General features: G+C 39.3%; 1 protein-coding gene across 5 annotated transcripts in view; it reads left to right on the top strand.

The window, feature by feature from the left end:
* Positions 1-23,089, top strand: part of LOC121891789 (interleukin-1 receptor accessory protein-like 1) — a 301,317-nt gene that overhangs the window by 34,299 nt on the left and 243,929 nt on the right. Inside the window, exon 2 of one of the 5 annotated variants that reach the window (XM_042404351.1) lies at positions 10,009-10,077. The exons of 2 other annotated variants lie outside the window; for them this stretch is intronic. The gene's annotated coding sequence lies outside the window, so the exon portion shown is untranslated. Of the gene's footprint in view, positions 1-10,008; positions 10,078-16,577; positions 17,028-17,077; positions 17,940-23,089 lie in introns of those variants that run through there. 2 more of the 5 variants (XM_042404350.1, XM_042404352.1) reach the window with 2 other exon arrangements.

The following is a 23,089-nucleotide window of genomic DNA, read 5'->3' as shown; positions in this document are numbered from 1 at the left end:
CTTTTGAAGTGGTCATTACAAATTGTGCAAGAGGAAAAAGTGCTCTGTGGTGATGTAGCTTGTTAAGTCAGGAAGGAAACTCTGCAGAGACACCCAGTTAAATATTTCATCTAAGTTTGTGCATGAAGTGCCAGAGTCAGATGATGTTCATGGCTGCATATTTCAACAGAAAAATGTGTCATGATCAAGACTAGATAAAAATGTGTCTGTCTGATCTTCTATAGGATAGTCCTAAAATCTGATACCCATTAAAAATGAAAGGCCTGACATAGACCTAAGCCTCAGTTTGGGCCTTTTATGTAATCATCTTCTTTTTTTACATTTGAGGATTTTGTGTTGATAATAACAGTCAAGTGACAGAGAAAATCCATCAATAATAAATACTGTAGGAGTATAATTTTTAAAAAGACTTTTCTGTCACATATTTGAAGACATGCTGATAGTTCTCAGAGACTCTTATGTTGTTCTAACCTCAGTAAATGTGGTGTGTAAGTGTTTTACCACACTCCATATGTACAGATGGATAGAATAAGATTGTATTAATAAAAAAATAGTTATTACACATTGCAATTTTAGATGTACTCTGAGTGAGCTTTACTTTGCTGTAAAAGAATTATGTGTTTGTTTTTTAGATTTGGATCGTTGAAAATTGTGGATTACTGACTCCAAAACACTTTTTTTTTCGATCACCACCTTTTCGCCCACATATATTTTTTATCCATTTATCAAAGACCGCTCCCACAAATGCTGAAGGTCTGCTTTACCAAACAAGGCATGGGCATAGTAAACACTTCAAAACATTTGCAGTGTTTCATCTCTCCCTCAGCTTGACAATCATCTTTGGAAGCAAAAGGTCAGGATTGTGCCAGCTTTTTACGATGATACTAACTGAAGCTTGTGAAAGGAGAGATTCCATCACTTGCTTCTGTTTATTGCTCATTTTACACTCTAAGTGTTATGCATTTGAGGAGTGTGGGTTTTTGTCAGATTTTAAGAACATGACATAGATGTTATATCCAAACTATAATCCAACCATATATTCCAAAATGTCACAGAGATGTAAAATGCTTTTCTAAAACCTTTTTAAATGCAATGTTTTTGACTTCTCTATCAAGTCACTTTGGTTACCTCCACTTCAGTCCAGAATGGGAGCAAATACATCATTTTACATGATCTTTATTTAAAATTAAGAGATTAATTTAAGATTATTTGTTTCATTGTCATTTTGATATGTCTTCACCCCGAAAAACTACAGCATTGTTTTTTTTTTCAAATACCTAAAATTTGTAGTTTACATCTTGACACCTACTGTACCAACAGTAATTTCTTTTAACCAGTACAGTGATCTTTCCCTAACCTTAACCAAGTGTGTTTAGTTAAATTTAACGAAATCTTAACCACAAGATCAGAAAATGCTTGTATGATTCAACCTGATTTCCCCAGCTAGATTTCTTGGCCATTTGTACACATAACTGAGTTTTTACATATAGGCATGTGCAAGACAAACATGTTAAACACAGACAGGGAAAAAGCATTGCTGTGTCAGCAGAGCGGCAGAATGAAAGAAGAAATAATTAGCAATACATCCTATTTAAAAAGGCAAAATTTAGGAAGCAACATCTTTAGTTACTAACACATTTAAAATAAGTAAGCTAAACAGAACTGATCGATGCAGAACAAACAGAGCAGAGGATCCAACAAGATGGAAGTGAAAACCAGGACTTTAATACAAACTGAATTATTGAAACAACAAGAAACAGTGGGCAAGACACAAGCTGATTGGCTGGGGAAGACACAGGGAGCAGGGAAAGGTCAACGAGAGTGATGCAGGGCAGGTGTGGAGCACAGTAACATGGAAGGGCAACACAGAGCAAACAGAAAACCAAAAAAAACCCCAGAAAACACAAAATAACCATGCACAAACCATCCTAGAACTCACTTGAACACAACTTAAACAACTGCACAAGTCACAATGAGCACACACAACAAAATAAACTACAGCATATATTGCTGTTGACAAAAACATGAATAAATCAGTCTGTCAAGCAGAGTGGTTTGCATATTTAGGCTACATGTAACAACTTAAACTAAAAGACAACTGCAGCTCTGAATAACATAACTAGTGTTTCAGTTCACTTTAGCACTTAGTTCTAATGAGAGTCAATGTAGAAAGCAACAGTATCTCAAGTGGTCCTCAAATACAGTCTGCAACCTCTCTTATCTGCCCTTCTTCCCACTCAGACCAGTCTTAAACAGGCAGAAAAGCATGAGGGCATCTGGTGGACTGGTGGAGGGACATAGAGACAGACCAGGCCAGAACCATAACATTATTTTCACTATAATGCCATCCATAAGTAACACAGTGACAGAATGTATGACTATACACTTTCTGTAATAAAACATCTAAAAGCAAAAATCTTATCAGATGGGGGACCCTGCATGGGACAAAATCTTATCAGATGGGGGCCTTTGGTTTAACTTGTGTCAGTTTAGTGGTCCTTGACGTGAAAAAGTTTGAGAACCGCTGATCTAGTTTCTTCAGCACCTGAACATGATTAACTTTGGATCTTTACCAGTAAGAATGATGATCCAAAATGAATTTCATACACATTACATATCATGAATATGCATCTCTCTGTTGCGACATATATTAGCTGAAACAGAATTCCTAAACCTGCATTTAAAAGATTTATTTTAAAGTAGGTAACCTCCTGTGCTCACATAGTTTTATCTAGTCTGGTGACAAATTAATTGTAGTGGTGATGACCCAAACCCTAGAGCAACTGGTACATTAAAAACTTATAGCAATGTGCATTTAAATTACTCTACTTATGCAATTTTCTTCATAGGCATACAACTTTGGCTTTTGATGAATCGTGTGCTGCAGAATTTTCCAATATGAGTGTTATTCCCAGGGAGACTGGGGTGTTGACGTGAAAAATTGATCTAAACCAAATGTGCTGCAGGCTCAGATTTCAGAGAAATTTCTTTACAGCACGAAACAGAAAAAAATAAATAGAACCACTGAGTCACTGTTGACTAGTGTTTAGTGTTTAGTGTAAGGAACCAGTACAGACTGTAAGTCAGACTGTATTGCTTTACAGAATTTTTTATTAGTCCTTCTTCGTTTGCTGTGAGGAAGCTGAGCAATCCATCATGCTCCGGTGTTCTTTTACTTTTACACCAGCAATTGCGCACAGAGGATATTAAGAAGCAGAGCTGAGAGAGCTAAATAGCCAGGACCCAAGCCAAAATTCAAACCCACACACAAGTCTACAGTGTGCGGTTGATTTTTCCATGAAAGAACATTGATTCGCTCCACTCCTGAGACACTCTGTTTTGCACTGGCATCCTGAGGTCTGACAGAGTTGTTCAAACCGGTTTTCTAATAAAAATTACCGCACAGTCAGAGGTAGTAGTGGCAGTTGGTGTGACAGGATTAGACAGGAGTAGGGTGGATATTTTGGAATGAGGCACCTGCAACTCTGGGTAGCATACTGCATGCGTCTAATGATGTCAGATTACACGGTCACCTAGGAAACCAACAAAAGGCTCGAGCAGAAATAGTGAAGAAGGCGCAATTTCCCTGACTGACAGGGCAATGTAATGCTGTGCAGCATGCATAATTAAAGACGTGGCACACACTCTTTCTGGCATGTTGAGTCTGCTGTTGAGCTGGAGCAGTTTCTAATGTTGTTCTTGTGCCTTCACTCTAGTGTATTCTGCACTGACGACTGTCCCGTGTGGGTGTGTGGGAAGAAGAGAGGAGGGGGGAAGAAGGGATGCAAGGAAAGGAGGGAGAGATGGCTGGCTGCTTTTTTAGGGGCCACTTTTAGATAGGATCAAAATAAACATCGTGCCTCAGAGGCACAAGGCCAGCTTCCAGCTACATTAGTTTCTTTTTGCAATTTGTTCATTTTTTTATTTGTTTGTTATCTGGTCAAACACACTTAAAAATGAGATGGATGGAAGAGTAGAGGGAAAGACTGGAAGACGGGCAGACAGGCAAGCAGAGAGATCATGTTGGTGAGCATAGGGTGCACCTGGGGTTTAACCTGTGTTGTGTTTCATGGGTCAGAACTCGTGTAGTCTATCCCCACAGGGCGTTGAGGGATGGTACTCAAAAAACAGGAACATACTGACCCAAATCTCTACAATATTACCCCAAATGCTTCTTGTAGGAGTTAAATTTTTCCTTGCACAATCTTTAGAAACAGACATGCATATACCATTCATTACTTTATTATCACAATTATTTTCTCAAAGTGATGACGTGCCCTCACACTTGCAGGAGAGTTAAATGCATGCATTCATTTTGTGATTAGCTTGTTATATATCATTCTGTACTATATCTCTCTTCTATTTAGCTTAGTGGCTCAGCCTTCCACCTCCATCCTAGGGGACAAACACAGGGGGGGGGAGTCATGAGTTGACACCAGGAAAAAGAGAGTTGTCTGCGGGGAAACAGGGAGACGCAGTGATGTGACTCTGTGCCAAATGTTTACAGGCGAGCTGACATAGTTAGAAGATGGAAAGGGCTGAAACGAGGCTGTCTCTCCCTGCACTCTTGGAGGAACGAGAGATAGGAAATCTAGGTCATTGCCACTGATGCATTGCAAAGCGAACTTCAAACAAACCTGGCCTTTAGCGTGATGGCTCTCCAAAGCTGTGTTACATGCCATCAGAGACTGATCGCCATTTTCTGCCAAGAGCTGCCACGAAGTGATGAATAGAGCCGTTCTCGATATGGAGAATAGGCACAAGCACTGCAGACTCTATCTGTCAATCTATCGGTCTATTTGTGTATGAATATGGCTTACCATATGTACACAAAGAAATCATTCTTTTGGATCTGGCTTTGTAACCAATTAGTTGGACGGTAGTTAGACCACATGCTTGGTTTCTATTCCTCATCTGCCCTTCACTCGGAATTGCCTGAGGGAAGTCTTATCCGTAATCATAGCCCTGGGAATTGTGGTACAAAGCTTTGTTCTACTATTGAAGGCTCGATCTGTCTATTTCAAGGGCAGCTGGTTGAAACAATAGTTCTGTGTTGGAAATGATTCCACTTCCTTTCAGAGGCAGTTGAAAATGGATGTTGTGACTTTTTTTTGTCTCAATCTCAGTAAAATTATTTCTCATGTGATTATTAATTGCTTTAGTTTGAATAGATTCTATGCACTTGCACTCCATGAATGAATAAAATAGAAATACAAAGAGAAAATGTAACAACTTCAAAAATAGCATTCAATATTTACCCTGAAATCAAATATTTTCCCTCAAATCCAGTTGTAAAAACACCATTCCAGTCTTGAGTGACTTCAGACTACCTATAAGTAGTTTGTAGAACTTTTCAAAAGCCTTTGGTTGGGTAGATGCATTCTGTTTTAGCCGAGATGTTGCAAGTAACATAAAAAGCAACCATTAGAAATGTATGAGCTTAAAGTCCAAATGAAGCAAGACCCCATTAAAGAAAGAAAACATATTCCTGTAGTTCAGAGGAGGGAGTGTTTTGTGCTCAACCTTGCAGCATAATTTTAGAATAATGTTTTAACATGTGCTCATTGCACAAGCTATAATTAATGAAGACACGACACAGGTTGTGGGTTTACTCATTGTTGTAGGAATGCTTTCTGAATAGATGGTGGTGCCTGCTCTCTGCTAACACGAAGGCTGAGTGCTGAAGCGAATGTGGAAAAGGCATAAGATGCAATTACTTGAATGGCTACTCATTCCCAAAAAGTCTGACTGTACAAAAACTCAAATGTCTGTAAAAATACAAAGGTCATGTATTTTTTCCCCACTGCCTATTTCTAATGTGGCTCTGTGTGATGTTAATTAAAATGACTTTCTAGCATTGCTAGACCTGCTTCAGCTACACCTGCAGGTGGTAAGCATCAAATTGTGATGTGACATACAGTATGGGAGCGCAAATGTATTCTGGACACAAAAATAAGCTCATTGGTTGCTGAGCCGAGGAATAACAAGTTATCCGCTGACAAAGATGGGAAGCAATAAACTCTGAACGGTTTAAAGGATAAAGTTGGCAATATTCTACATTTTTCCCAAACAATGAATTGACCAAAAGCTATTAAAAAAACACGTCAGTGCACTGGATGACATGTTTGTTCATTAGAATGAACACAGCCACTATAGTTTATTTTCTGTCAGTCCCACATTCGCCCTCATGCTGCTGTAAATACTCACTCTTAGTAATATGCGGCTGAAAATAGTCCCCAACAAACTTACTTCACACTTTTTACTCCTGTTGAGTAGTTTTAGGAAAGAACGGCCTTTTTAAACAGAAAAACAACACATCTATGACCCATTTTTTAAGTGTTTTATCTTCAATAGGGGCAAACGGGCTTGAGTGCCACAAAGTCAAAAATGTAAAAAAGTATTAAGAAACAAACTAACACATTGTTGGTTTTGGTCTTTACATGGGATTTGTTAACAGTAAGCCTTACAGCCTTCTCCTTTAAACTTGTTAAGCTAACTAACCATAAGTAGACCATATGATTTACTGTTAGCAGCAAGAGGCTTCCAAATATGAACTACCTATTTTTCTCCTTGTCTTCTTTCAGTGAGTTTCACTTCATTACTTTGTTAGACTGGGGTTAGCGTACTGACATAGATCAGTTTGCATGATTACTTCTAAATCAAAGATAATTAAAGCCAACTCAATTCAAGACTTACCTCACAATCCCAGTAAGTCCATTATCAAACTCTTTCAGCAGGCTGGCTGCTCTCCCTGTATTTATCAAGTCCAAATAAGTCATCTGATCAAATGTATTTGGAAAAATAAGCTTGGCTTCCTTCCTTCCAGTTTAGAAGAATCACTGACAATGCCTACAGCTGACAGCTGATATATACAGTATTATAAGGACTTTGGCTTTGGAGATGTACAGTGGGACAAGAATCTCTAACGCCATTTTAGAGCCGAAACATTTACAGCAAGGCCTCCCCAAAATAGATGGAGTAATGTACTAAACTCCCTGTACTTATGCCAACACAAACCGGTGGCTCTTACTCATCTTTGACAGTCTCACTGGGGTGATATATGCCCTGCATAATATCTTAAATTGGATAATCCTATACCTCACACACTTGGATGAAAGCGTGGCACTCCTCCATATTGAGTCCCACTGAGCAGTAGCAAGCGATGTGGTAAGATCAAGCACTCCTGTCAGCTGTGTGGGAGGCATGATGCATATCAGGAAACAGCAGTTGAATGGTCATTTATTAGTTACATGAGATGCCCACATTATTCTTATCCTGCACCAATAGGGTTTTTATTGTTTGTCGCTGGGAGCATTGCCCATCTATAGTGCCCCAAAATTTACTTGAATCCATATTCAGCACTCCTCTTGCAGCTCATTCCTTCCTTGTCAGCATTAATGAATATTTCTTGTTTCATCCTGAGGTGCCCATTTCAAATATGATCTAAGGATTGACATCAAGCACATGTGGACCACCTGGGTCTGTTTCCATTAATTAAGTGAAGCATGATGTCCATATGAAGGCAGGGGGCCTTTTTGTTTCAGTGTACTGAATATCTTGATTGGACCTCTTGATGCATCATTCATAAATCAAAGTGCAAGGCCTGGATAGCCTGGTTACCACTACAAAGCCAAACAGAGCTCACAAGGATTTACTTATTATTCATATCACTCAATTACCCCCTAAACAATATTTCAGGGAAACATGCGGGAAGGACATTGTGGATACATCAGACCTGGTGCATTCACATTCCATTAAACACACAAATGCCAGAATAGGTTGGCTTTGAAGCGCATGACCCATTTAGCAGAAGCCATTATATACAACATGTCCTTCAATTAAGTCATTTGGCTTCATTCAGTCTTAAAATTATACATTTCTTGTGTTGTTGTCTTGTCTCGGAAGGACTTGAGAATTTTAACGTTACATAAGTCTAATCAAGATAACATGACTTTAAAGTTTTGATGCATGATGGCTTGCAACATTGCTTCTGTTCAACCGTCAATAATTCCAAGGTCATAACTTTTTTGTGGCTTTTACTGTATCAACTCTTTGCTTTTAAAGTAGTAAATAAATAGGAAAATAAAGTGAGGAAAACCTAATGGCAAAACTTACCATAGTTTAAGACTTCTTTAACCAAGCTAATATTGATGTTTAGGTTATGTTGATTGCAGCAAAAAAAGGCAAGTTTGCAGTAGGGCTGCACCATATGTCATGATGTTTGTATCGTGATATGAGGTATTTGCCTTTTAATAATGAACCTTTCTCATGCTAAATATTTTAACATGGCATAGCATGGGAAGCACACACGTACCATAACTAATCAGCTAGTGATCCAGTATCCACATTACAACGGTTCTGGCACTGGTACACGTAGGTGAAACAGAGCCATCATTAATGTTATTAGCTACATCTGTTTTTATTCATGAACTCACAGCAATTATACATGATAAAATAATAGACTTTGCAAGAATTTAAAAAATTGTAAAATAATATGTAACTAATTGGCTTTTATTGGGGAGTGCACATCCTGTGTCATGTATAGTTAACCTATTTTTGATTTTTAAAGAGATGTGAAAGCGTCCACAGAGACTGCTTCTGCAGGGCCAAGAAATCTGTGCTACACTCCCGGCTACATCCGTGCAGGATTAAACCTCACGTCAAGCTGCACGTATTCTTTGAATAAGGATGTTAAGCACATATCCTTGCCTCAGATATCCTGCTGCTCATTCCTCCCTCCCCGGTGTATTTATATGTAGGGCCTAATTTTCCTCCTAAGCTGCATCATCAAAATATGATTAGAAGGCTGCAAAGTTCTATGAATTCTGTTCATATGCAACTACTTATTAAGAAAATCTGTTTTTTGGAGAGACTATACAGAGCCTGAATTTATGTTTTCAACATATCTGACAGAAAATGAATTTATCCATAAATAGATGGTGCTGAAATACTTTTTTCTTCAACACATCACACAGAATATTTATATTGAAAATGACTGCAAAATGTTGACTTCCAACACTTTGAATTGCATTTTCCTTCACTATTTATATGTGGCTAAAAAGTGTCATTAAGTTATGAATAAGACTATGCAACTGAAGCTAATTATTTAATATTATGGAAGGGTTGCATTTGTATAATATCGTTTTACCTCCTTCTGTCAGTTCCAGCCTAACAAGTATTTTAGCTAGTGTATATTTTTAAGAATGGTTGTTACAAGATATCATTGGTCACTGATAATAATAATAATATAATAATAATAGTTCCAAATAAACCAGTTAGTGCATTTACTTTGACATTTTGTTATATACCATGTGGTTAAAACCCACTTGGCTCAGCTGTTGGACTTTGACCAAAGGGCCGGTCCTTTACCGCGCTTTCCATCATAAAGTCTTTTAAGGTTACCGGGTCGCACACCCTCCTTGCACTCTTTACTCCATCCCTTTACTCTAAAGCTTGTACGCTTCTGTAGAAAGTAAAAAACTGTAGAGAGAGCTTCAAACACTCGCAGTAAAAGAAAGTGCTTTCATCATTTCCCAGCTAAGCGCAGCAGCCTTCTCTCAACTGCTTGTGGACCTTTCATGCCATCATCTAGAGACTGGGGTTGAAGTGGGTGGGATATGGGTAGTGTTTAGAGACCCAGCAGGAGTCTTCCAATGCTACAGTTTGTTTTCTTTAGTTTAAACCATGATGCCAAATACTAATTTCCTCCCATTTGTATAGATGGATTCATTAGGTTCATGCAGCCCAATTAAAAGTGTATCTCAGCTTGTAAACAGAAGTCACATTGGAGTTTGGAGAACAGTTTTGGTAGTATGGAGTAAAACCAAATTGGATTCAAGTGTCTGCAACTTGGGCAAAGCATGAAAGTCCATAACTGTGAAGAAGTAGCTGAATATAAATGTGTCATCGGTTCATTTTCTTGTGCTAGACTTTCCATGCATGAGTGACTGCTGCTATCAACATCTAGTACCGTATACCCATAAAATTGCTTTTCTGTTTTTGGTTCAGATCATATTCTCCCTCCTTATGAAAATGTCTGCAGTTTGCTTGAAAGAGGGCAGAGATCTACATTTGCAGGTATTTGGCTGTTTGGTGCAAAATGGGTCAGGGGCATTTAACCACAAATTTACTCCTTTTTGTTGAGTTTGTTTGGGCAGAAAGAAAGAGATATTCAGACATGCTTAAGAGTAAAAACGCATTAAGAGTGAATACTGACCCCTTGACACGAATTACCATTTGGAGCTGTCAGATGTAGGCCAGGAGGGCTATAAAAATACCTACAACTAGACTTACCTCTGCCAGAGAATGCAAGTATTTATTTTAGGAAAGCAGGTAGTCAGTTCAGTGACTTTTCCTTACTTACATAAGGCTGGAAATAATGTTGTTAGAGAGGGGAAAAAAGGCTCAGCTGGGATTTCATTGTAGACCAATGAATGTGTGTCTTTATCTCTATTTTTGAGATGTTTGCTAACACAGCCCGGCATAACAGAGGCAAACCAAACCAGCATTTTCCTTTCTGATAGTCAGCAAGCTCTGCAAATGCCTGAACAAAACGAAGAAAATGTTCATGTGAACGCCTCACTCCCCAGTCAAATGTAGCATACAGTATGAAATAAATGGACTCCCACAGCTTACATGACACACAGATTTCTACTGTCACAGAAATCAATGTCCATCATGTGCAAATTGTCCAGTCCCTCTTTGTTTGGCGCAGCAGGGGTTTGTTGTGACTTTTGCGACACCCGACGTGTTGCTTTCCCTCGCATGCTGTAAAAGACATGACATAGAAGCAGAATACGCTCGCCGCTTGGTGCCTCAACAGTACTTCAAACTGGTCTGTGTGCAACAGACTGCAAGCAAACTAGACTGTCACATCTAAGAACTATCTGTTGACCCATAGCTTACACATATTTGCTTGGTGGTCTTGAAAAATAAAAACTTCTTGATATGGCTAAAATTGTTATCTTAGAAGTGGAAAATGGTGCTATTGCTCCCCATGAATGTCCAAAGCACGTAGCTCAGCAGGAGCGCTGTGGATGGTGTATTTATCACGTTCAAACTTACGTCAAGATGTATCCCATTAAATCCTCTCTGGGGAGCTGAACTGAATTGAAGATGAGCAGTGAATTATGCATCGACTGCAAGATGACATCACCCCAAAAACACATTCACATACAACATCTCTGCAAGAGGGGTTATGTCCTCTTATTGTCAGAAATTATTCACTTAAAAGTGTTTTTTCTACAAGTCCTACAACCCTGTAATTAAAGGATCGTGACAATGCAGCGTGTGTGTACAAGTTCAAATCCTCTATAAAAGGTGCTCATGAAAATGACCGTCTTTTTTGCTCACACTGCATCCTGTATCATTATTCAAGCACTGGAACAAATTAAAACATGCATTCGTGGTTTAATAGGAAGGGTCATGCTTTGTTAATCTGTGTGGTACACTATAATAACTTTGTCATGTTGAAATGTTTTCTGCTCAGTGCTGTTGGTACTCTATGTTTGGTAGGCAGTAATTGGAGAAGAGCTTTGAGGCTTCCTCCTGTGACCTCATTACCCCAATTAAATTTGTAGCCTTCTCTGAAAACAGTCCATCTCACAAAGTGATGTGTGATTATCACTCCTAGTCCAAATGAGGTTGAGATATGCAGCCGAGGAAGCAGGGCAGGGACATATGGCTGTGCCTTTTACAATTTGCTCTTTAGTTAATTCAACCACAGAAAATTATTAGATCTGAAATGACCCTTACAAGGCTTGTTGAAAAGTCAAATTGGGTAAAAACAAGTTCAGGAAATGTATGAATTTCTTGAATCACCTTGTTGTTTCTTACTGACTACCTTGCTGTAGTTATATACCACATAAGTTTTGGTATGAGTATTGTAACAATGCCTGGTTGGAATGTTGATATTTTAACAAGCAGCATTCTTCATCACAACCAGTGACTCAAGCACTACTTAAAAACTTTTTGCAACTCCTAGTTTGTTTTCAGCAACTGGAAAGACCTTGTCACACTTTCTGCCACATTTTTGTCCTGCAAAAATGGGAAAAAGTGATGGGTTGTTTGTATTTCTTATGTAAGTAATAAGATTTTTTGAAGTCGGGACCAAACTAACAGTACTGTTATAGGAAGAATATGGAAGAGAACAGAATGAACCAAGGGGGTATGTGCAGAATCCTAAGCTGTGTCCAATATCTATTTGCAATCAAGTGCTGTGTATTTACTTTCCCCCATTTTATTTGTGTCTGGATTCTCAGTTTGTAGTTCATGCCTTACAGTGCCCTCACAAATTCCCACAATGCAAGGCTTTGACTTTGATAGATGTAAAAATGACAGTTATGCAACACTACAGCTGGTGCAAAATACTGTTAGTTACCAAAATGTCTTTTTTTTAATATAAGTAACCTTAACGTAAACTACTGAGTGAACAAAGGAGTAATTTCGGAAACAGCACCTGTCTTTGTAAAAGTTTTCTTTCTTTAGCATGTGAGATCTTGCTGTTAAGTCAGAAACTGTGAAGATGTTACAATTATGTCAAATGGGCCACTGTATCTGAAAACAGGGCAGGTGAGGGGTTCGTGCAGTTTTTGATAGGAGTTAAAGTCACCCTGTACAGTTTTTGACCACTAGTAGCGCTATGGAGCAAATGTTATCTTATGAGTAGGTCGCCTTTTTTTTTGAAGAACACAATGATGCACATGCATGTGTTCTCTGGACAGCAAAATGGATTATAAATTCCCCATCAGTGCTGGTCACTTGTTGAGATGCAAGAGCTGTCTACATCAAACTGAGACATATACTTTTCTCTCTAAATGCACTTTAATGCACAATGCTAACTGTTTTTGTTTTGTTTTGGGGTTTTTTTTTCTCCGGGGATTTATATGTTTTTATCATTTTTTAAAGGGAATTTTTAGATACACAGTATATCTTTATCCTTTCTGTTGTTGTTGCACTGCTGTGGGCTGGGAGGAACAGCATTTAGTTTTTTTGTGTATGCAAATACACAAGAAAATGACAATAAATTAAATCTTGAATCTTGAATATTGTGCTAACAAAAGTAGAGAAAGAGGAAGACTGCAAGACAGCAAGCATGGATGGAAACAATACACAATTTAAAATAGTTTTTAAAATTGGCTTTGTTTGTTTTAGGGAAAGAAACACTTTCAACATGTTTGTTAGACCTCAAGGATACACACTATGTGTTTTGGTGATAAAAACTGAATGCAAACACACATTATGTGTTTGTTTACAAGAAAACTCCACAGGGTGCCTTTAAATTCTGTCCAGTCACTGGTAGAGACCAACAAAGATCATAAATATCCTTTTAACTTCGGTCACAGGTGTCTGAGTTAATTGGATATTTTGCAATGGCTTTGAATATGACTCAGCTTAACTGAATTGGGGAATAATCTATTGTATGCAGGTGTATTTTGATTCCATAACCTTGTTAATTATCAGTATTTCAGCATATAGCATATAGTTACATATGATCAAAGATTACTTAAGTACTGCAGATGTTTTGAGAATGTATTTATTTATTTAAGAGATTAAATGAGATGCTTTAAGAACATTTCTCCTCATCTCACCATCTTTCCATCACTCCAGGGAGAACACCATCACACACACACACACACACACACACACAACACATTTATGTAAGTACCAGCTGCAGTTTGTCCTTTTAACATCTTCAGCTTCAAGATCAGTCTGAAAATGTTTTTGTTTTTCCAAAGGTTTTACTTAAAGTAAAAGTCAATGAGACACAGTTTTTACCACACGATGCTGCAACCCCACACTCACAAGACAAACTTAGCCTTAAACCATTCAAGTGAATCATTGCAAGTTTCAAAACTGTTTTTGATTAAATTTTTATGAATACAAGTTCCCCTGTGTTTCACCTTCATGTAACTAGTCATTTTGTAAGAACACAAGACATTTTCCTACAGTACATCAGTAGATGTGTCATTTTTAATTGGATCGGTACAATGTTTCATACTGTGGTTGTCAAGTTGAAATATATTCCTAAATTGTCAGCTTTTGTGAATGTTAGAAAACAGCCTTGTTTTGAGCTCAGTAGTGATGAGTTTTTGAATTTGGCAATATGTTATGAGAGGGCTTTATGAGGTCATTAACCCATAGAGGGGCTGTCTTTTCTAAAACACCACACTAAAGGAGTTACAGGATTCTACATTACAGCACATAAAAAATATACATTTTGAATGTTATATCACATCCATGAGTCTATGACCATGCCTCTGCTCTTCTAGGCTGTCACTCACCTCCATCACATCCTCAAACCAGGGGAAACAAGAATGCAAACAATCAACCCTCACTAGACAGTCGTCCTCAAAGGTGCACACTAACCGGTTGATTGAGTTGAGGCCATTTGCGGACGACAACCTCGAATAGAGGGGGGGAATCAATGCCGTGTTTGTCCACTTCTTTGCTCATTAAGGAACCTCTATTCACACCAGGGTCTGTATATGACAAAGAAAGCTCACAAGTGCACATTTTCAGTCCGAGGAGGGTGGTTTTTCTCCTCCTCAAAGCCCTCCCCTCATCAGAATTCGCCTCACAGAAACACAGTGCCAGAGGCCAAAGTCTTGACAGGGGTAGCCCAGTGAGGGGGAAATCAAACGAGTCCCTTTTTTTTTACAGCCTGGCTGGCCGACAAACAGGCCCGCTTACCTACAAGTCCTTAATCTGTATTGCACCTTTCCAATTCAGGAAGAAAGCAAGGCAACCTCACTGTCCATTCATCATCTTTAGTGATTCAGGGGTTGTCTCCTGCCTGTTGGATGTGAGTCCTTGGTTACTCATAAATACTGGTAATACCTGAACTGGGCAAATTGAAATCCTTTCAGGCTTTTCAGTGGACTTGTCACATTTATCTTCTGTTGTTAATATTGAACAGGAAAAAGGTGGCGATAAATACTAATACAATGGAATGAGTACTGGTGTCAGTTGTGGATACTGCACTTTAATTTAAATTAAACCCACTCTAGGACCTATTTTGAGTATTTAAAAAAGTACATTGCTCAATAAAGACCCATTTGTCAGTGCAGCTGGAGCATCCCTGTTTTTCTGTAATGGAAACATGATTGCCTTCGTAAGCCTACCAGAAGTAGACAAGGAAAAAAATATCTAATTTTGTGGTAATTTTGTGGACCACAGCATTTGGACAATTTTCTGTTGCTAATGGAAGTCTGGTTTGTGCACGGTCACACATAGCTCCTGAACGTAATTAAATGGAATTCGGTTGGCCTGCCTTCTTTTAGTACTTTCATATTATTCACAATATTGGTCTTGTAATAGTTTCTCTAAATTCTAATAAAACACATTGTGGGCTTTCTGTAAGGATCTTTAACATGATTAGTTTTGTTTATGCAGTAACAAGTTTTACAAATCTGTTCTCATATTAGTCTTAAAATTGTTAGCAAACTGGGTAATTTCTCTTGTTTCCAAATCAATTTTTATTTAGTTTCAGCAACTTTCTACAACAGATATATTGAAACAAGGAAGAATAAGGTCTTCACTTGATTAGTGAAATGTGATACAAACTAATGAATTAATTGAATTTTGTGGTCTGGATGTAACAAGCTTTGATTCTTCACGATCACTCAGTTTTCAAATTTAGCTCTGCAGTGAAAATCACTGAAAATAGGATCACAGTAATTATTGCAATCCTGTGGTTGTGAAGTTTTTATTGTTTCATGATCACAAAAAGTGTAATTCTGTTTTTACATTTATGATATAAAGCTTATGGATTTACTGTGATACTATTATATGTCTACTGCCAAATATTCCACTTCTTTAATGCAATAATTAGATTCTTAGACTCAAAGTGTCTTGTAAAGAGGTGTATTTTTACAGTGACCTTTTCAGTTATTTCCATTGGGCGGCAGTGCGTCATCCTCAAACTTAAGCTGCACTGCATTGCCCATCGGCCCCTGGTTTCTGTGGTGGACAGAGCAACACTGAGCTCTCCACTAATTGCAAAGTTGTTTCTCAAAACAGGCGCGTAGGATTATGATTTTCCTCATGTGCGCCTGAGCGGAGTTTTAATACTTATACAGGGCACTGTCTGATATCTTCCAGAGGCACGCAGGTCTAACTGGGTGCGTTCACACTGGTACCACTGTCAAGTGAGGCAGAATAAGGAAATAACGCGTATGGCGGCTTCTTTAAAATAAAAGCATCCATTAAACATGCATGTTGAGAACAGCCCGAGATGTCAAAGAATAAACAAGAAATTAGTTCAAGTTGAACATGAAATTAATACACTTCACAACCACAGATTCATTTCATAGTTTAATAAAATCTTTTCAAGAGCATTTTGATGAGTGATGCACCCTCACTGACGTGACAGACGATTAGCTTTTATTATGAAGCCAAATCCCCTCATGTCCTGTCTCATCTTGGTTAACTCGGGTGCGCTTGACGCATCTCGCGTTGACACAGCAGCACTCAGAGAGAGAGAGAGAGAGAGAGAGGAGAGGAGAGAGAGAGAGAGAGAGAGAGAGAGACGGCATCCGATGTGTCTTTTTCTGCACATCACTTTGGAAATTTGCGCTCGTGTAGTCCTGCTTAAAGCGGTGCTCACCTGCCGGGGCTGTGCGCCTGTGAGCGGCTGAGCAACTGATTTATTAGGATAATCAGACTAATTGCCTCCTCTGATATTGCCCTTCATTGATTCTGTCGACCATTCCCCTAATCACTCTCATGATTTTCTTCATTTTTTTCTTCCCTGCTGTTTGAAAGTGACCGGTTGCAGGTGTTTTTTGTGTTGTTATTTTTTTTTCGCTCTGATTTGCGCCAGTCCAAGCTGGCAATATGTAATTTTGGGACCGACGCGGCATGTTTTTTTGGGGGGGGAACTGGACTATTTCACAGTTTGGATTCCTTGTTTATAACACGCTGCTGCTTCAATCTGTAGACCAGAACAGATTCTGATACACCGTGATGGTGTGGGGTTATCAGAACTGACAGCTGAGTGTACGCTATCATTTGGAAACTGTTTGTGGGTAAGTTCGATGTATTTTTTTTTCTTCTTTACGCTTCCAAAGTTGGTTAGATGCTCATGCTGCCTTCTGTGGATGTGCTTAAACCAGTTTGCTGGAATCCTCGATAAATTTGGATGACATTGACATTTCATAGGAATAGATTTGCACCGCTTATCGGTGCGCTTTACCAAACAAAACCATGGTCTCCGAATATGCGGCACTTAAATGCGCATTTGGAGCGAATATGTTTTCCCTCCGTTACGCATGAATCCCAGTCGCTCCTTTTGCTGTAGTTGCGGACGGAGCCTCAGTGGAACTGTTCACGGCTGCAGTATGACAGGGAAGTGGACTGCTGAAGTCTTCTGTATTCTTTACTAAAACCCAATTATCCAAGCAGAGCGATTAGTGTGTCAATCAATACGAACTGTTAATTTTACTCATTTTTTCCTCGACGTTAATTGTGTAAGACAGTGCGCATTTGCATATCGCCCCGGTGCGTCAGCAATGTGTGTGTGTGTCTAATGTGTGTCTATGTGCGCGGGCTGCTCGAGTGTATCAGTGGGTGTATGCTCATGCACACATAAAGCGCGCGTGTGTGTGTGTGTGGAGGGAGGCGAGAAGAATCCGGGCTTAGTTATTTCAAATTATTTCTGCTGAGTGATTGCTTGGCGAGTCAGCTCTCTCTGTGCCTCTCTCAGTATTTGCTAGTATTTCCTCTCCTCTCCCCCTGCTTGGATGGATGATGGCTTATGATTGTCCAGATGGATGTTGGAGCTCCACTCTGGCTCTGACCAGACTGGGGTTTGCCAGTTAAACATATTTGGGAATCATGAAGTAATACTGATGTAAAGTTGGAGCAGATGCTGGCTTAGAAAAAGAGGAAAAAAGCCCCCATCCTTTTTCCCTCCTCATCCACTACAGATGATACAGAAGGTACAGTAGCCTTGCAAGTTGCATCTCACCATTTTATCATGTTCCAACTGCTGCAGAGATTCTTCTTCTCTCATGTCTCTTTGTAAATGTCTCTTTGTATTGCTAACATAACCTCATCTAAGGCCAAGGCCTACAGTCAGTGTGAGCCTCACATTCAGCCAACACCTCATTAATCACATCTTTTCTAATTTTGTTCACAGTAACATTTGCTCCCATTTCCACTGCTCCAAAAATCTGCTTGCATCATGCTCTGCTCTAAATCTTTCCACTTCAATTTCTTCTTGACACGTTGTGCTTTAGGTGATATCTTCTCGGTTTTATGATGTTATTTTAATAACGTCTTTATTCATCCCCCAACATCTGGGGTTAAGCTTTGCCACAGGAGCGACCAGCAGCACATGAATTAATAGGTAAGTGGCAGTGGCCACTTAACGGAAGCCCTGCAGCTACATATTGAGCTGAGTCGAGTGCTCTCACACAGAAATTGATTTAGACAGAGATTATGTCATCCAGCACTGGCACTTTTTTTTATGCTGGTCAAGTTTACCCAGTGGCATTGAATTCCTCCTCTGCTCCCTGATGAACCAACTGTAGGTTTAAATGGCATGTTAATGCACTAATGAAGGCCTTCTTTCAATGGCGGGTTTATTTCAACCATCATTTTGAATACTTGAAAACACTTCAACAGTTACAGCTTCCTTTTCCTTATAAACCATGTTGTTGAATTTTCACACTTGCGCTTTATAATATTTGCTTGCAGTGTCTATTAAGTATTCAGTACATTGACTTGTTATTTGTAGTGTTTACAACATCATGCTGTTTCATAAAATAACATTGGCAGTCGCAAAATGATCAACTTTGTGCTTTTGCCCCTAACAAATGACATTTCATCTTATTGTCCTTTTTCATGATTCAAATTCTGCCTGTCTTGCACCAAAGTCAGCTAAAACAAACCATGACAAGCATTTGCAAATAACACTTGACCCCGTTCAGCTTACAAAGCTTCCTCTCTCATAGAAAGAAGGATCTGAAGACATCACAAGCTTTTTTCCCCTCCTGTCTTGATTGATACTTTTAATTTTCAAGGAGCTGTCACCAAGGCCTATTGGCCTTGGCTTTGCAATCAAGGGGCGGACAGTCAAAGGCTTTCAAATGAAAGAGTTCATTAATGTGGTGAGAAAAAGGGGTTGTCTTGCTGTGCGATATTGGCTCTGTGTGAGGAGTGATTGGAGCAACTGATGAGGATTTGTTAGGAAGAATGTTGAAGAGGAAGTTGAGAGGGGGCACCTCAATCATGGCTATTAAATTACATTAATAAGATTCAGGGGGAAATGGAAATAGTGAGAGGTTATCCAGCTTGTGTTTTTGTATGTGACTATGTGCATGTGTGCAAATATCATAAATGTTGTACTTCAGCTTGAGTACCTTCCATCCCTGCTTGGCACCGCTGTGCAGACTTATTGACTGTTGTGAAATCTGAGTATTAGAAGCCCGGACTACATGCATAACAGACGAGCTCTCAGTTAAATCTTTTGAAAATCCAATTCCCGTGAAGATGAGATTCCTCTTTCCCCATGCCTTGTTCCATTTTCCATCGCAATCATTGGGCATCGATCTGATTCAAAGCCATTTATTTTTGTTGCAGCCATCATGTCATGAATTGACAAGTATGGTAGATCAGGTAGATTACAATATGTCTGCGCATGTCGCCTCACTCATACAAAGAACAGTCATGACTACCAAGGATGAATACCAAAATTTCAATCCAACCATGTGTTTTCATGCTTCAGTCAAATAGTATTTTCTGGTACAGCTTTTCATTCATTGTTTTAACATAGCTTAGGTGCCAGATAACAGTGGGGGATCTTTCTCTCTTTAAAAAGAAGCTTTTCAGTTGAACAAAACAAACAAAACAAATTGGACAATTTGAAATCGTTGCCTTGGATTCTCAGAACTTCTGATGGGCATTTTCCAACTTTTTCTGACTCCTTATAGCCTGAAGAGTGGGGAATTGATTAACTGAAAAAAATAGTTGATAGATCAATCGATAATGAAAATATTCATTAAGTGCAATCTTAGCATACTTTTTTTTTGGGGGGGGGGTCATGCCCACTGTCACCAGCGTAGTGGTAAACTTAATGCAATCTTTTGTATAACTTAAACATACACTGTGATAGATATTATCCATATTGCCCATCTCTAAATTATACCATCTATTTTGATCTACATTTTCTTTAAAAATTCAAGACCACTAAATATGCGCATACCTGCATGGTGGACTCAGTGATAAGTGGTAGTCTTTCCCCCATTCCAGTGCACAACAGTCCATAACAGATGTCATCATTTGCAATTCTGTAACCACAAGGTAGGTTATGTCAAGTCCGATTTAAGAGTGTGACAGAAGAAGCTTTGCTTTGTCTGCCTCTAATCTGTTTCCTGCAGATGTAGGAAACCCTAGCCTTGTATCCCTTTCAGAGAACATAGCAACCACAATCACTTGCTGATGGGAGACTAGGTTGTATATGGAAAAATAGATGGCCTTCAGAATTGACCCCTCATTTACTTTGTGGCCCTTGAGCTCTCTTTGCACCCTTCCCTTGCTGTTATTCAGAAGAGACGTATCAAAAGAAATTGTCTTCATTGCAAATCATTTTCATGGGCCACTTATTTTTTTAGACTTTGATCTGAATGCCTTCATGTATGGATGTGAACCGAGCTGAGTGTCTGCAGCTGCTATACTAGCTTTATTTACCTTCAGCAGGTAATGGTATTCCTATCCTAACAGAGCAACGATTAATACTGCAATAAAAGAATGGTAATGGCATCATTTCCATCTGTCTCTTCACATCGCTCTTGAAAAACCCATGCAAGCTATTCTGTGTATGTACGAGTATGTCTTGTGGGGAGAACCAAAGCATTAAGTTGACTAGAATCAAGTTCAATTTAAAAGCACTCTATTTTCCAATTTGTTACAACAGAAAATAAAAGGACTCGAGGTCAGCCACAGTGTAACATGCCCCGGAGCTTAAATGTTGTGCTGTTCATTTGTAACACAACTAAAATGAAGAGGCGATACTCATATTGTACCTCCTCTGATGAAACGGCCATCTGAGATGTGATCAATTACCTCAATATACAGAATTTTTCTTTTCTAGGGGCAAGTGACGTTTAAAATGAATGCCTTTTTTCCACTTTTTAATCAGCAGTAGAATGGGAAGCCCATTGCTATAAGCAAGAGGGCAGAATTATCATTTTCATCCTTTCTTTTCAGCCCCACTGCCATCGTGCCATGTCTGGAGGTGATCCTCTGAGGCCCATTCAGCCTAGAAAGATGAAGTTGATGTGTTTTAGATAGCTTTTAGAGAAATGTGGATAGAGGATGGAAATTGCATGCCAGGGGAAGCAAAATGAGCAATTTTTCCTCCCATTTCCCCTCTTCTCTTCATCGGATCTGTGCTTACTCATTCATGAAGGCTTTGTTGTGACATTCCATACGTTGGTGTGGAGATAAAAAAATCACACAAAATGCCAGTTGGCAAGAGAGAAGAAAAGGAGACCCAGACACATTATTGTGCAAGCTGATGCATTTGCAGGGTAACTGCATACCAGAGGAGACACGGCTCTCTAATGTTATCAAAACACTATCACAACTACCAATTTTTATTCACATTTTGACCTGTATTCTAAGTGTCTGGTGTTCAGATATTCAGGGAATTCCACAGAGCCTTTCACAAGCCCATTCAGGGGACGGTGTGGTTTCAGCAAAGGCTTTTAAGTATAGTCACTGAAAGTCAATGCGCAGATTATTATGTACAGTACCAACTGGAGTGGGCTGTTGAGGCCTATTTGCATATAGTATATGAATGCATATATGAGTAGCCTCAGTAGGAACTCTGACCTTGTTTATGCCAAATTCTCCCCTGTGAGCCAGACGGGACCTTAAATTGAACAACTACGTCAAGGGATTAATAGTGAGTGAAATCAAGCAGCGCTTCATTAGCAGTCCTTCATTTATCATTTGCCATTAGTCATTAGCCATTACGCACAAGACCTGGGGCAACATGGCATTTACAGCTAACCATATACATTTATTTCAACCTGCCTCTAGTACGCGATCAGAACAATTCAGACAGCTTGTGTCCGAAAAGTCTCCCTATTATGGTACCTATGGCACTATATTTACTGAACCGCAATTTGAATGTACAATTTCTGCACTATATAGGACCCCAAAATGGAACAATAGCATGTTTTTGCTAAAATCCCTCAATATAATTCTGCTAGATTTCTAAATTGATGTTGATATGACACCTGTCATAAAGGACACAAAATGATGATGATTCATATACAGTACCAGTCAAAAGTTTGGATGCACTTTCTCATTTAAGTGAATGAGAAGGTCTGTCCAAACATTAGTAATACATGCATGAGTGTCAAGGCTTATCAGATGTCAAAACAGTACACATCAGCTGGTAATACCATGAGACAGGATTCTACACCTCTGTAGATTGATCAAAAATCAATCAATCATTTTATCCTTGTGTTTCCTGCTAGAGACCTCTGATCAGATTGAAATGAGCAGGCATCGTCTTTTCATGCAGTGCTACAGTATTTCTGAACACAGCTTAAGTAGTAATCAATGCCAGATAGTCGTAGCACTTCAGTTACATGCACGACTGAACACCCAGGCCATCATCTCTGTATTCAAATTTAGTCCAGTAATCAGATTCCCAGATTGGGTAATGATGGTAATAGTCGTAAGCTGCATTACAACTGAGGGGGTTACTGGTGTGCCTTTTCCCACCCGCTTCAAATGCTATCACTTGACTGAATGGGTGTTATCAGTGGTTATCAGCCTCATAGATATGGGTTAGAAGGGGCCTGCTACACCTACTAGTAGGTTCAATCAAGTGATAACATTCGAAGCGGGTGCTTTTCCCCAGCCAGAGCGAGGCTGTTTCTCCCCCTGCTGGACCAGACCCACAGAGGCTGGCTCTCAACAGGGTTCTCGATTTATGGGCCACTTTACAAGAAGGGCCTGGGGACGCTGCACTTCTTGTCCTCCGATATTGAATCTCAGCTGCCTAGCATGGAGCTGCGGGTCGTCTGTTATTGTGTGAAAGCTTATTTGCATTGCGCCGTTAAGCTCTCAG

The sequence above is a fragment of the Thunnus maccoyii genome, chromosome 24, assembly GCF_910596095.1.
Source record: "Thunnus maccoyii chromosome 24, fThuMac1.1, whole genome shotgun sequence".
NCBI classification, from domain to species: Eukaryota; Metazoa; Chordata; class Actinopteri; order Scombriformes; family Scombridae; genus Thunnus; species Thunnus maccoyii.
This window is presented reverse-complemented; position numbering and strand designations above follow the sequence as displayed.